The sequence below is a fragment of the Gnatocerus cornutus genome, chromosome 3, assembly GCF_029298725.1.
Source record: "Gnatocerus cornutus isolate USDA-ARS CGAHR chromosome 3, icGnaCorn1.1, whole genome shotgun sequence".
Classification (NCBI taxonomy): domain Eukaryota; kingdom Metazoa; phylum Arthropoda; class Insecta; order Coleoptera; family Tenebrionidae; genus Gnatocerus; species Gnatocerus cornutus.
In genome coordinates, this window is record NC_142235.1 from 21,099,564 (window position 1) to 21,111,131 (window position 11,568).

Genomic DNA, 11,568 nt, shown 5'->3' on the forward strand with positions numbered 1-11,568 from the left:
CGAGTATTCTCCTCTAGAGAAGAGCCAAAGGAACTCAACCAACGGAAACAGAGCATCATCGAGATGCAGTTGTCAAGAAAGAAAATATGTACTACAAAGGCTCTGAAGGTCATCTGGTGTCTTGTGAGCTATTTTGTGAAGTCAAGGAAACATCATTTATTGGTTTCTTGAAAACGCGAGATCTGTTTGTTCAGGATGGATGGAAGGTTTGTTTGTTTTCTTTTCTCTCCATTCATGGTCTCACCTTAATCTCTTAGTTGCAGCTTAACACAACTTTGTTGTCTTTCCTGTTGGTCAAGAAGCAGGCGCAATTAAAAGCTTTGCCGTGAAGAAACAGCAATTGACTGCACAGAGTAAGAAGAGTTTTTCAGGTGAGATAAACAAACATGTTCTTGATGAAACTTTTTTACACTTCTTGCAGGAAGGAAGATGGTGGAAGGCGTGATATTACATCAACACTCAACTCAGGCATAGGAATGATGCCGAAGAGAGGATGCGAAATCTCGAGGTTTTAGAGGCTAAACAACTCCGGACTGACCGGACTATCCAGATACTTTGGGTGACAGTGCGGCGCGCGCAGAGTCTGTTGATTTCGCTCAAGGATGGAATCGAAAGCGATCATTTCTGTGTCGAAGCTCTTCGAAATCGGGGAAGACTCAAAACCAAACACAAGTTTAGGTTTGTGGTTTTTCTTAAACTAATTTTGTTGATTTAGGAGAAAACGTTGCCAGAATTCGCCGACGAAATAAGAAAGTTGAAGGCGATGATCGTCAAACACGAAAACAGAATTCGAGCGTTGTTGTCTTATCATTTCTAAACAAGTGCTCAAATCGTTTGCAATTTTCGCTTCTACTTAATTATTATGTCATTTTTTATCACCCCAAAGTGGCTCTTTAATATATATTATCTACGATTGTTAAATGTCTAGTTATAGAAGATTATAATATTTTTATGAAACAAATTTTCGCGAAAATTCATGATTAAAAAAACAATGCCAAACTTTTCATATCGATATCTCGCTTGTTTTTTGGTGTAAACTTGCGTTATTATACATCATTTTACCCATCGGCCACGGTGGATTATTCCCACGGACATTTACCCATTGTTAATCCCATCCTGATCTGAAGGCTTTGGATCACATCCCTTTGGTCCGTCCAGAGGTCGATTCTCCACCCACATCTAGCCCTTAAGATCTTGTACTTGAAGTTGGTATGGTTCCTAGCCTTTTTCTTTTTGGCGAAGTCAGAAACGCAGCTGCTGGTGGTGCTGATGCTAGTGACAAGTTGTCACGTTCCAAATGTTGCAGGTGAAGCGAGAGTTCCACGACTTCCGATGCACGTGACCTTGACTCCGCGGAAGCTTAGCCCTTCTTCGTTTTCACCGGCCTCATCTTCAGTCTCTCTGCCTCTTCGTGGTCCTCACCGCCCAAACACGGTACAAGAAATTCACGGCTTTCATCCAAGTCGTCTTCTCGGTTCTAATCCTCCTGAAATCAACCCAGAAAACTGAAAAACGATATTAAAATCCGCTCGGTTTCGAACAGTTTTCGCACCATCTTCGATCACGCAAGCAGTCCGCGAAGAGTGCAGCTCGTTTTACAGCGCGATCAAATCGACAAGAGGTACAACTTGTACACGTTCGAAATCACCACGAAAGTGCAAGCGGGGATTTTAAGGGGGGACACTTTTCAACAACGAGGTGGGGGGTTCAAGGTACAAGTCGGGTTAGACGAAATCGGCTGTCTCGCTTGTAGTAACAACAATTTAACGACGGTCAAAAGACCGAAAGAAGCGAGATTTAATGTAAGGAGTGTAGTCGAGGCGGTTTTCAACGTCTTTCTAAGTCCTGTTGTAGTTTTTAAGTAGAAACTTTGTACTCATTAATTTATTCATGTTAATGTTCGTGTTATTAATAAATTTCTTTAAATTTGCCGGTTCTTATTTGGGCTGTGTGTGATTGGTTGAAAACTAAACAGGTTTCTTCGCGACTGATATTTGAAATTTAATCGAAACCTTCTTAAAACATTTTTTTTTATTAATTTAGACTTCAGGAACAAGATTCTGTACTCTAAAGTCGGATTCAAAACGTAATTATAAGTTTACTTAAAATTTGCAATGTAGATAGGCAACCAATTATACACACATTATGCATTCATTTTTCGGTGTAAATAAATACAATAAACTACTTAACTTGTTAATTTTAACCTCAGAAAAACGAATCAAAACTTTGATTTAAGATTTACGACTTTGTTAATATTTTATTTAATATTATTTATGGACTAAAGACTGTTGACGCATGTCCTAGCTTCTATGCTTCGTTGACAGATTGCTTGACGCGGGAAATTGAATTTTAAAATTTTTAATTTGCATTTTCTCAAAAAATCTCACAGATAGCGAGGAACGGAGACCAGAAATCGATGTAGAAATGTCGAATTATGCCATGTGCAAAGTTTCGTGTCGATCTGAAAACTTTCGTGTTTTTCGCCAAAAAAAGTTCAAAGGGGTTAACCCATGGATTTTGGCGATTTTGACAAAAAATAAAATCTCTTTGAAACCGACTTTTTCCATCAATTTGGACCTCAGGAACAAGAATCCGTCAAAGATTTTTCGATCCGACGCTCCGTTAATTTTTTATTAATTTTTGAAACTTTTATTTGACTTGCATTTTTTCGATGAAAATTAAAGCAAGAAAATACTCTTTTTATTAATTTGGTCCTCAGGAGTAAGAATCTGAAGTCTGATTTAACATTCACGACTTGATTACGATTCTATTAATTATTTAAAATTATAGTGTCTAAACATAGGACAGGTATCTTAACGTATGTCCGAACTTGATTATTTTGACAGCACACAAACAGGTTATGTTCATGAATTTTAAAGTTAAATATCTCGGAAACTATTAGAGATATTGAGATGCGGTTTGCGCTATCGTTTTTCTCGGCTCATTTTACGTTAGAAAAAGTGCTTAAAAGCCCAAAATTCGATAGTCGATTTTTCGCGAAAAAAAATTGCGACTCAAACGAAAAAAATTTTTCAATTTTTTTATTTTTGACCATAACTCGTAAACCGTTTGTTTGATCGATCTCAAATTGGGCCAGTGGATAGATTTTGAGCTCCTCTTTCGACTGATATATAATTCAATGCTATTAAACGTCATTTTCATTTTGAAAACATTGATTGAAAATCACCCCAAAATGACCACTTCCAAACAGTTTTTGGTCAATGCTTTCTTTATTTCATAGGTAAACTCAATAAATTTTGACTCATTTTACGCAGAATCTCACGCTGAATCCAAATCTGGAATTTAAATTCAGATCCGACAACAAATAACTGAGTTATGGCCGTTTGAATTTTTGGGTTGTCGCCAGATGGCCAAATTTTTGAAGGTTCCAAACAATTCATGCTCGATATCTCGAAAACTATTTCAGATATTGGAATGCGGTTTGCGGCATCGTTTTTCTCGCGATTTTTTACATAAGAAATCGTTTTTAGATTTTCCAAAAGTCGAAATTTGCAAATTTTCGCAAAAATTCATGACTAAAACTATGGCCAAATTTCTCATATCGATATCTCGCTTATTTTTTAGAGTAAACTCGAGTTATTATACATCAGTGAACGCAGAATTTTACGCAGATTCCAAATCTGGGATTTAAATTCAGATCCGACAACAAATAACCGAGTTATGGCCGATCAAAGTTTCGGATAGTTGATTTTCATTTTTTCTCATTTTTCCCAATTTTCAAAGTTAAATATCTCGGAAACTATTAGAGATATTGAGATGCGGTTTGCGCCATCGTTTTTCTCGGCTCATTTTACGTTAGAAAAAGTGCTTATAAGCCCAAAATTCGATAGTCGATTTTTCGCGAAAAAAAATTGCGACTCAAACGATGAAAATTTTTATTTTTTTTTATTTTTGACCATAACTCGTAAACCGTTTGTTTGATCGATCTCAAATTGGGCCAGTGGATAGATTTTGAGCTCCTCTTTCGACTGATATATAATTCAATGCTATTAAACGTCATTTTCATTTTGAAAACATTGATTGAAAATCACCCCAAAATGACCACTTCCAAACAGTTTTTGGTCAATGCTTTCTTTATTTCGTAGGTAAACTCAATAAATTTTGACTCATTTTACGCAGAATCTCACGCTGAATCCAAATCTGGAATTTAAATTCAGATCCGACAACAAATAACTGAGTTATGGCCGATCAAAGTTTCGGATAGTTGATTTTCATTTTTTCTCATTTTTCCCAATTTTCAAAGTTAAATATCTCGGAAACTATTAGAGATATTGAGATGCGGTTTGCGCCATCGTTTTTCTCGGCTCATTTTACGTTAGAAAAAGTGCTTAAAAGCCCAAAATTCGATAGTCGATTTTTCGCGAAAAAAAATTGCGACTCAAACGATGAAAATTTTTATTTTTTTTTATTTTTGGCCATAACTCCTAAACCGTTTGTTTGATCGATCTCAAATTGAGCCAGTAGATAGATTTTGAGCTCCTCTTTCGACTGATATATAATTCAATGCTATTAAACGTCATTTTCATTTTGAAAACATTGATTGAAAATCACCCCAAAATGACCACTTCCAAACAGTTTTTGGTCAATGCTTTCTTTATTTCTTAGGTAAACTCAATAAATTTTGACTCATTTTACGCAGAATCTCACGCCGAATCCAAATCTGGAATTTAAATTCAGATCCGACGACAAATAACTGAGTTATGGCCGTTTGAATTTTTGGGTTGTCGCCAGATGGCCAAATTTTTGAAGGTTCCAAACAATTCATGCTCGATATCTCGAAAACTATTTCAGATATTGGAATGCGGTTTGCGGCATCGTTTTTCTCGCGATTTTTTACATAAGAAATCGTTTTTAGATTTTCCAAAAGTCGAAATTTGCAAATTTTTGCAAAAATTCATGACTAAAACTATGGCCAAACTTCTCATATCGATATCTCGCTTAGTTTTTAGAGTAAACTCGAGTTATTATACATCAGTGAACGCAGAATTTTACGCAGATTCCAAATCTGGGATTTAAATTCAGATCCGACAACAAATAACTGAGTTATGGCCGATCAAAGTTTCGGATAGTTGATTTTCATTTTTTCTCATTTTTCCCAATTTTCAAAGTTAAATATCTCGGAAACTATTAGAGATATTGAGATGCGGTTTGCGCCATCGTTTTTTTCGGCTCATTTTACGTCAGAAAAAGTGCCTAAAAGTCGAAAATTCGATAGTCGATTTTTCGCGAAAAAAAATTGCGACTCAAACGATGAAAATTTTTATTTTTTTTTATTTTTGGGCATAACTCCTAAACCGTTTGTTTGATCGATCTCAAATTGGGCCAGTCGATAGATTTTGAGCTCCTCTTTCGACTGATATATAATTCAATGCTATTAAACGTCATTTTCATTTTGAAAACATTGATTGAAAATCACCCCAAAATGACCACTTCCAAACAGTTTTTGGTCAATGCTTTCTTTATTTCTTAGGTAAACTCAATAAATTTTGACTCATTTTACGCAGAATCTCACGCTGAATCCAAATCTGGGATTTAAATTCAGATCCGACAACAAATAACTGAGTTATGGCCGTTTGAATTTTTGGGTTGTCGCCAGATGGCCAAATTTTTGAAGGTTCCAAACAATTCATGCTCGATATCTCGAAAACTATTTCAGATATTGGAATGCGGTTTGCGGCATCGTTTTTCTCGCGATTTTTTACATAAGAAATCGTTTTTAGATTTTCCAAAAGTCGAAATTTGCAAATTTTCGCAAAAATTCATGACTAAAACTATGGCCAAACTTCTCATATCGATATCTCGCTTATTTTTTAGAGTAAACTCGAGTTATTATACATCAGTGAACGCAGAATTTTACGCAGATTCCAAATCTGGGATTTAAATTCAGATCCGACAACAAATAACTGAGTTATGGCCGATCAAAGTTTCGGATAGTTGATTTTCATTTTTTCTCATTTTTCCCAATTTTCAAAGTTAAATATCTCGGAAACTATTAGAGATATTGAGATGCGGTTTGCGCCATCGTTTTTTTCGGCTCATTTTACGTCAGAAAAAGTGCCTAAAAGTCGAAAATTCGATAGTCGATTTTTCGCGAAAAAAAATTGCGACTCAGACGATGAAAATTTTTATTTTTTTTTATTTTTGGGCATAACTCCTAAACCGTTTGTTTGATCGATCTCAAATTGGGCCAGTAGATAGATTTTGAGCTCCTCTTTCGACTTATATATAATTCAATGCTATTAAACGTCATTTTCATTTTGAAAACATTGATTGAAAATCACCCCAAAATGACCACTTCCAAACAGTTTTTGGTCAATGCTTTCTTTATTTCTTAGGTAAACTCAATAAATTTTGACTCATTTTACGCAGAATCTCACGCTGAATCCAAATCTGGAATTTAAATGAAGATCCGACAACAAATAACTGAGTTATGGCCGTTTGAATTTTTGGGTTGTCGCCAGATGGCCAAATTTTTGAAGGTTCCAAACAATTCATGCTCGATATCTCGAAAACTATTTCAGATATTGGAATGCGGTTTGCGGCATCGTTTTTCTCGCGATTTTTTACATAAGAAATCGTTTTTAGATTTTCCAAAAGTCGAAATTTGCAAATTTTTGCAAAAATTCATGACTAAAACTATGGCCAAACTTCTCATATCGATATCTCGCTTATTTTTTAGAGTAAACTTGAGTTATTATACATCAGTGAACGCAGAATTTTACGCAGATTGCAAATTTGGGATTTAAATTTAGTGTCTTTATGATGTCATGGCTTTTGTAGTATCAGAGGAAGATGAACACCTAAAACTATTTGGTTTGTTTTAGTCGGAAAAAGAAATGAGCACTGAAATGTCCGACAAGCTGGCTGCGGTTACATCAGCATATAAAAACAACAATGATCTACAAGAATTGAAGAAGTCGTTAAATGAGATATTTTTGAGGAAGCGCCACTTGCGAAGGACTAACCTTGGCTCTTGGCTCTTGGATCAGTTGGAATTAGAGCAATAATCAATTACCATTAATTAAGAATGGATAGTTTCGTCCATTTCAGATTGTTTCCCTCGTCTTTTTTAGGTAAGCCAACAAACATGTTCCTAATGAAACTTTTTCACACTTTTTGCAAGAAGGAGGGAGAGTGTCGAGTTTGTGTTTTTTTATTTTATTAATACTCCTTTAGTTTAATTTGAGGGTATTGTTTTTTATCATTCTTCCTTATTCCTGCAAATGGTTTTGATTCAAAAATTGTAAGTTTTAAAAACAAAAGTTTAGCCCTCTGGTGAGAGGAGGCGTGAACTATCAACTTCGGCGTTATTCCGCTAGGTGGCTTTTATGGAAAAACTTCTCTCACTTTTCGGTGTAAATAAATACAATAAACTACTTAACTTGTTAATTTTAACCTCAGAAAAACGAATCTGAACTTTGATTTAAGATTTACGACTTTGTTAATATTTTATTTAATATTATTTATGGACTAAAGACTGTTGACGCATGTCCTAGCTTCTATGCTTCGTTGACAGATTGCTTGACGCGGGAAATTGAATTTTAAAATTTTTAATTTGCATTTTCTCAAAAAATCTTGCAGATAGCGAGGAACGGAGACCAAAAATGGATGTGGAAATGTCAAATTATGCCATGTGCATAGTTTCGTGTCGATCTGCGAACTTTCGCGTTTTTCGCCAAAAAAAGTTCAAAGACTAAACATCATGGATTTTTGGCGATTTCGACAAAAAATAAAATCTCTTTGAAACCGACTTTTTCCATCAATTTGGACCTCAGGAACAAGAATCCGTCAAAGATTTTTCGATCAGACGCTCCGTTAATGTTTTATTAATTTTTCAAACTTTTATTTGGTTTGCAGTTTTTCGATGAAAATTAAAGCAAGAAAATACTCTTTTTATTAATTTTGTCCTCAGGAGTAAGAATCTAAAGTCTGATTTAACATTCACGACTTGGTTACGATTCTATTAATTATTAAAAATTATTGTGTCTCTATCTTAACGTATGTCTTAACTTGACTATTTTGACAGCACACATTGAGGTTATGTTCATGATTTAACAAGAAACTACCAGAATTCTTTACTGTTTACTTTCTCGTTCTTCTGGGCATGGTAGCAAAGAAATTACACAAGTTAAGAAGTTCATTTGAAGCTATTTAGAGTTGGAGTTGATTTGCAACAAATTGATGGGTCTTTATTGAAATTTTTAAACGCAGGTAAGCTGAAAACTGTTTGAATTCCAGCCTTGAAATGTTTCGTGGTATTTCCAGGTTCCAACTTCATTACCAGAGTTTATTATTAAAGAGACTGAATCGATGGATGATACCCATAGCCTAAGATGTCGAAAAGGCGGTTGTCGTCGCTCAACGCTGAAGGACTCTGCAAGTTATTGCACAGAATTGAAGAAACCACCCATTCAGTGCTCCCAGAGTACAGTGAATTGATCCATCACGAAAAAGGTGCTGCTTTACTGCAATATGGATGAAAAAGGTTAAATTCAAAGTCAAATGTTCTTTTTCCAGTGGTTGAAGATGTCGTTCAGTGACTGGGAGATGTTTCAAGTGTTGCCTTATTGCATTGCGGGAGCACGAAGTTTGCAATGTTGAGTCTACGAGCAGAAAACGAGTATTCTCCTCTAGAGAAGAGCCAAAGGAACTCAACCAACGGAAACAGAGCATCATCGAGATGCAGTTGTCAAGAAAGAAAACATGTACTACAAAGGCTCTGAAGGTCATCTGGTGTCTTGTGAGCTATTTTGTGAAGTCAAGGAAACATCATTTATTGGTTTCTTGAAAACGCGAGATCTGTTTGTTCAGGAAGGATGGAAGGTTTGTTTGTTTTCTTTTCTCTCCATTCATGGTCTCACCTTAATCTCTTAGTTGCAGCTTAACACAACTTTGTTGTCTTTCCTGTTGGTCAAGAAGCAGGCGCAATTAAAAGCTTTGCCGTGAAGAAACAGCAATTGACTGCACAGAGTAAGAAGAGTTTTTCAGGTGAGATAAACAAACATGTTCTTGATGAAACTTTTTTACACTTCTTGCAGGAAGGAAGATGGTGGAAGGCGTGATATTACATCAACACTCAACTCAGGCATAGGAATGATGCCGAAGAGAGGATGCGAAATCTCGAGGTTTTAGAGGCTAAACAACTCCGGACTGACCGGACTATCCAGATACTTTGGGTGACAGTGCGGCGCGCGCGCGCGCGCGCTGTCGACTGAAGAGTCTGTTGATTTCGCTCAAGGATGGAATCGAAAGCGATCATTTCTGTGTCGAAGCTCTTCGAAATCGGGGAAGACTCAAAACCAAACACAAGTTTAGGTTTGTGGTTTTTCTTAAACTAATTTTGTTGATTTAGGAGAAAACGTTGCCAGAATTCGCCGACGAAATAAGAAAGTTGAAGGCGATGATCGTCAAACACGAAAACAGAATTCGAGCGTTGTTGTCTTATCATTTCTAAACAAGTGCTCAAATCGTTTGCAATTTTCGCTTCTACTTAATTATTATGTCATTTTTTATCACCCCAAAGTGGCTCTTTAATATATATTATCTACGATTGTTAAATGTCTAGTTATAGAAGATTATAATATTTTTATGAAACAAATTTTCGCGAAAATTCATGATTAAAAAAACAATGCCAAACTTCTCATATCGATATCTCGCTTGTTTTTTGGTGTAAACTTGCGTTATTATACATCATTTTACCCATCGGCCACGGTGGATTATTCCCACGGACATTTACCCATTGTTAATCCCATCCTGATCTGAAGGCTTTGGATCACATCCCTTTGGTCCGTCCAGAGGTCGATTCTCCACCCACATCTAGCCCTTAAGATCTTGTACTTGAAGTTGGTATGGTTCCTAGCCTTTTTCTTTTTGGCGAAGTCAGAAACGCAGCTGCTGGTGGTGCTGATGCTAGTGACAAGTTGTCACGTTCCAAATGTTGCAGGTGAAGCGAGAGTTCCACGACTTCCGATGCACGTGACGTTGACTCCGCGGAAGCTTAGCCCTTCTTCGTTTTCACCGGCCTCATCTTCAGTCTCTCTGCCTCTTCGTGGTCCTCACCGCCCAAACACGGTACAAGAAATTCACGGCTTTCATCCAAGTCGTCTTCTCGGTTCTAATCCTCCTGAAATCAACCCAGAAAACTGAAAAACGATATTAAAATCCGCTCGGTTTCGAACAGTTTTCGCACCATCTTCGATCACGCAAGCAGTCCGCGAAGAGTGCAGCTCGTTTTACAGCGCGATCAAATCGACAAGAGGTACAACTTGTACACGTTCGAAATCACCACGAAAGTGCAAGCGGGGATTTTAAGGGGGGACACTTTTCAACAACGAGGTGGGGGGTTCAAGGTAAAAGTCGGGTTAGACGAAATCGGCTGTCTCGCTTGTAGTAACAACAATTTAACGACGGTCAAAAGACCGAAAGAAGCGAGATTTAATGTAAGGAGTGTAGTCGAGGCGGTTTTCAACGTCTTTCTAAGTCCTGTTGTAGTTTTTAAGTAGAAACTTTGTACTCATTAATTTATTCATGTTAATGTTTGTGTTATTAATAAATTTCTTTAAATTTGCCGGTTCTTATTTGGGCTGTGTGTGATTGGTTGAAAACTAAACAGGTTTCTTCGCGACTGATATTTGAAATTTAATCGAAACCCTCTTGAAACATTTTTTTTTTCATTAATTTAGACTTCAGGAACAAGATTCTGTACTCTAAAGTCGGATTCAAAACGTAATTATAAGTTTACTTAAAATTTGCAATGTAGGTAGGCAACCAATTATACACACATTATGCATTCATTTTTCAGTGTAAATAAATACAATAAACTACTTAACTTGTTAATTTTAACCTCAGAAAAACGAATCAAAACTTTGATTTAAGATTTACGACTTTGTTAATATTTTATTTAATATTATTTATGGACTAAAGATAGGACAGATCTGTTGACGCATGCCCAAGCTTCTATGCTTCGTTGACATATCGCTTGACGCGGGAAATTGAATTTTGAAATTTTTAATTTGCATTTTCTCAAAAAATCTCACAGATAGCGAGGAACGGAGACCAGAAATGGATGTAGAAATGTCGAATTATGCCATGTGCAAAGTTTCGTGTCGATCTGAAAACTTTCGTGTTTTTCGCCAAAAAAAGTTCAAAGGGGTTAACCCATGGATTTTGGCGATTTTGACAAAAAATAAAATCTCTTTGAAACCGACTTTTTCCATCAATTTGGACCTCAGGAACAAGAATCCGTCAAAGATTTTTCGATCCGACGCTCCGTTAATTTTTTATTAATTTTTGAAACTTTTATTTGACTTGCATTTTTTCGATGAAAATTAAAGCAAGAAAATACTCTTTTTATTAATTTGGTCCTCAGGAGTAAGAATCTGAAGTCTGATTTAACATTCACGACTTGATTACGATTCTATTAATTATTTAAAATTATAGTGTCTAAACATAGGACAGGTATCTTAACGTATGTCCGAACTTGATTATTTTGACAGCACACAAACAGGTTATGTTCATGAATTTTAAAGTTAAATATCTCGGAAACTA

At 36.1% G+C, this 11,568-nt stretch overlaps 2 long non-coding RNA genes across 2 annotated transcripts; both read left to right on the plus strand.

Moving 5' to 3' along the window:
- Window positions 1-504: 504 nt before the first annotated feature.
- Window positions 505-1,605, plus strand: LOC148178100 (uncharacterized). Its single transcript, XR_015769799.1, has 2 exons — window positions 505-678; window positions 1,307-1,605. It is a non-coding gene; the product is annotated as an uncharacterized LOC148178100 (long non-coding RNA).
- A 7,645-nt stretch (window positions 1,606-9,250) lies between these two features.
- On the plus strand, window positions 9,251-10,256 carry LOC148178101 (uncharacterized). The gene is made up of 2 exons (XR_015769817.1): window positions 9,251-9,336; window positions 9,965-10,256. It is a non-coding gene; the product is annotated as an uncharacterized LOC148178101 (long non-coding RNA).
- Window positions 10,257-11,568: the final 1,312 nt, after the last annotated feature.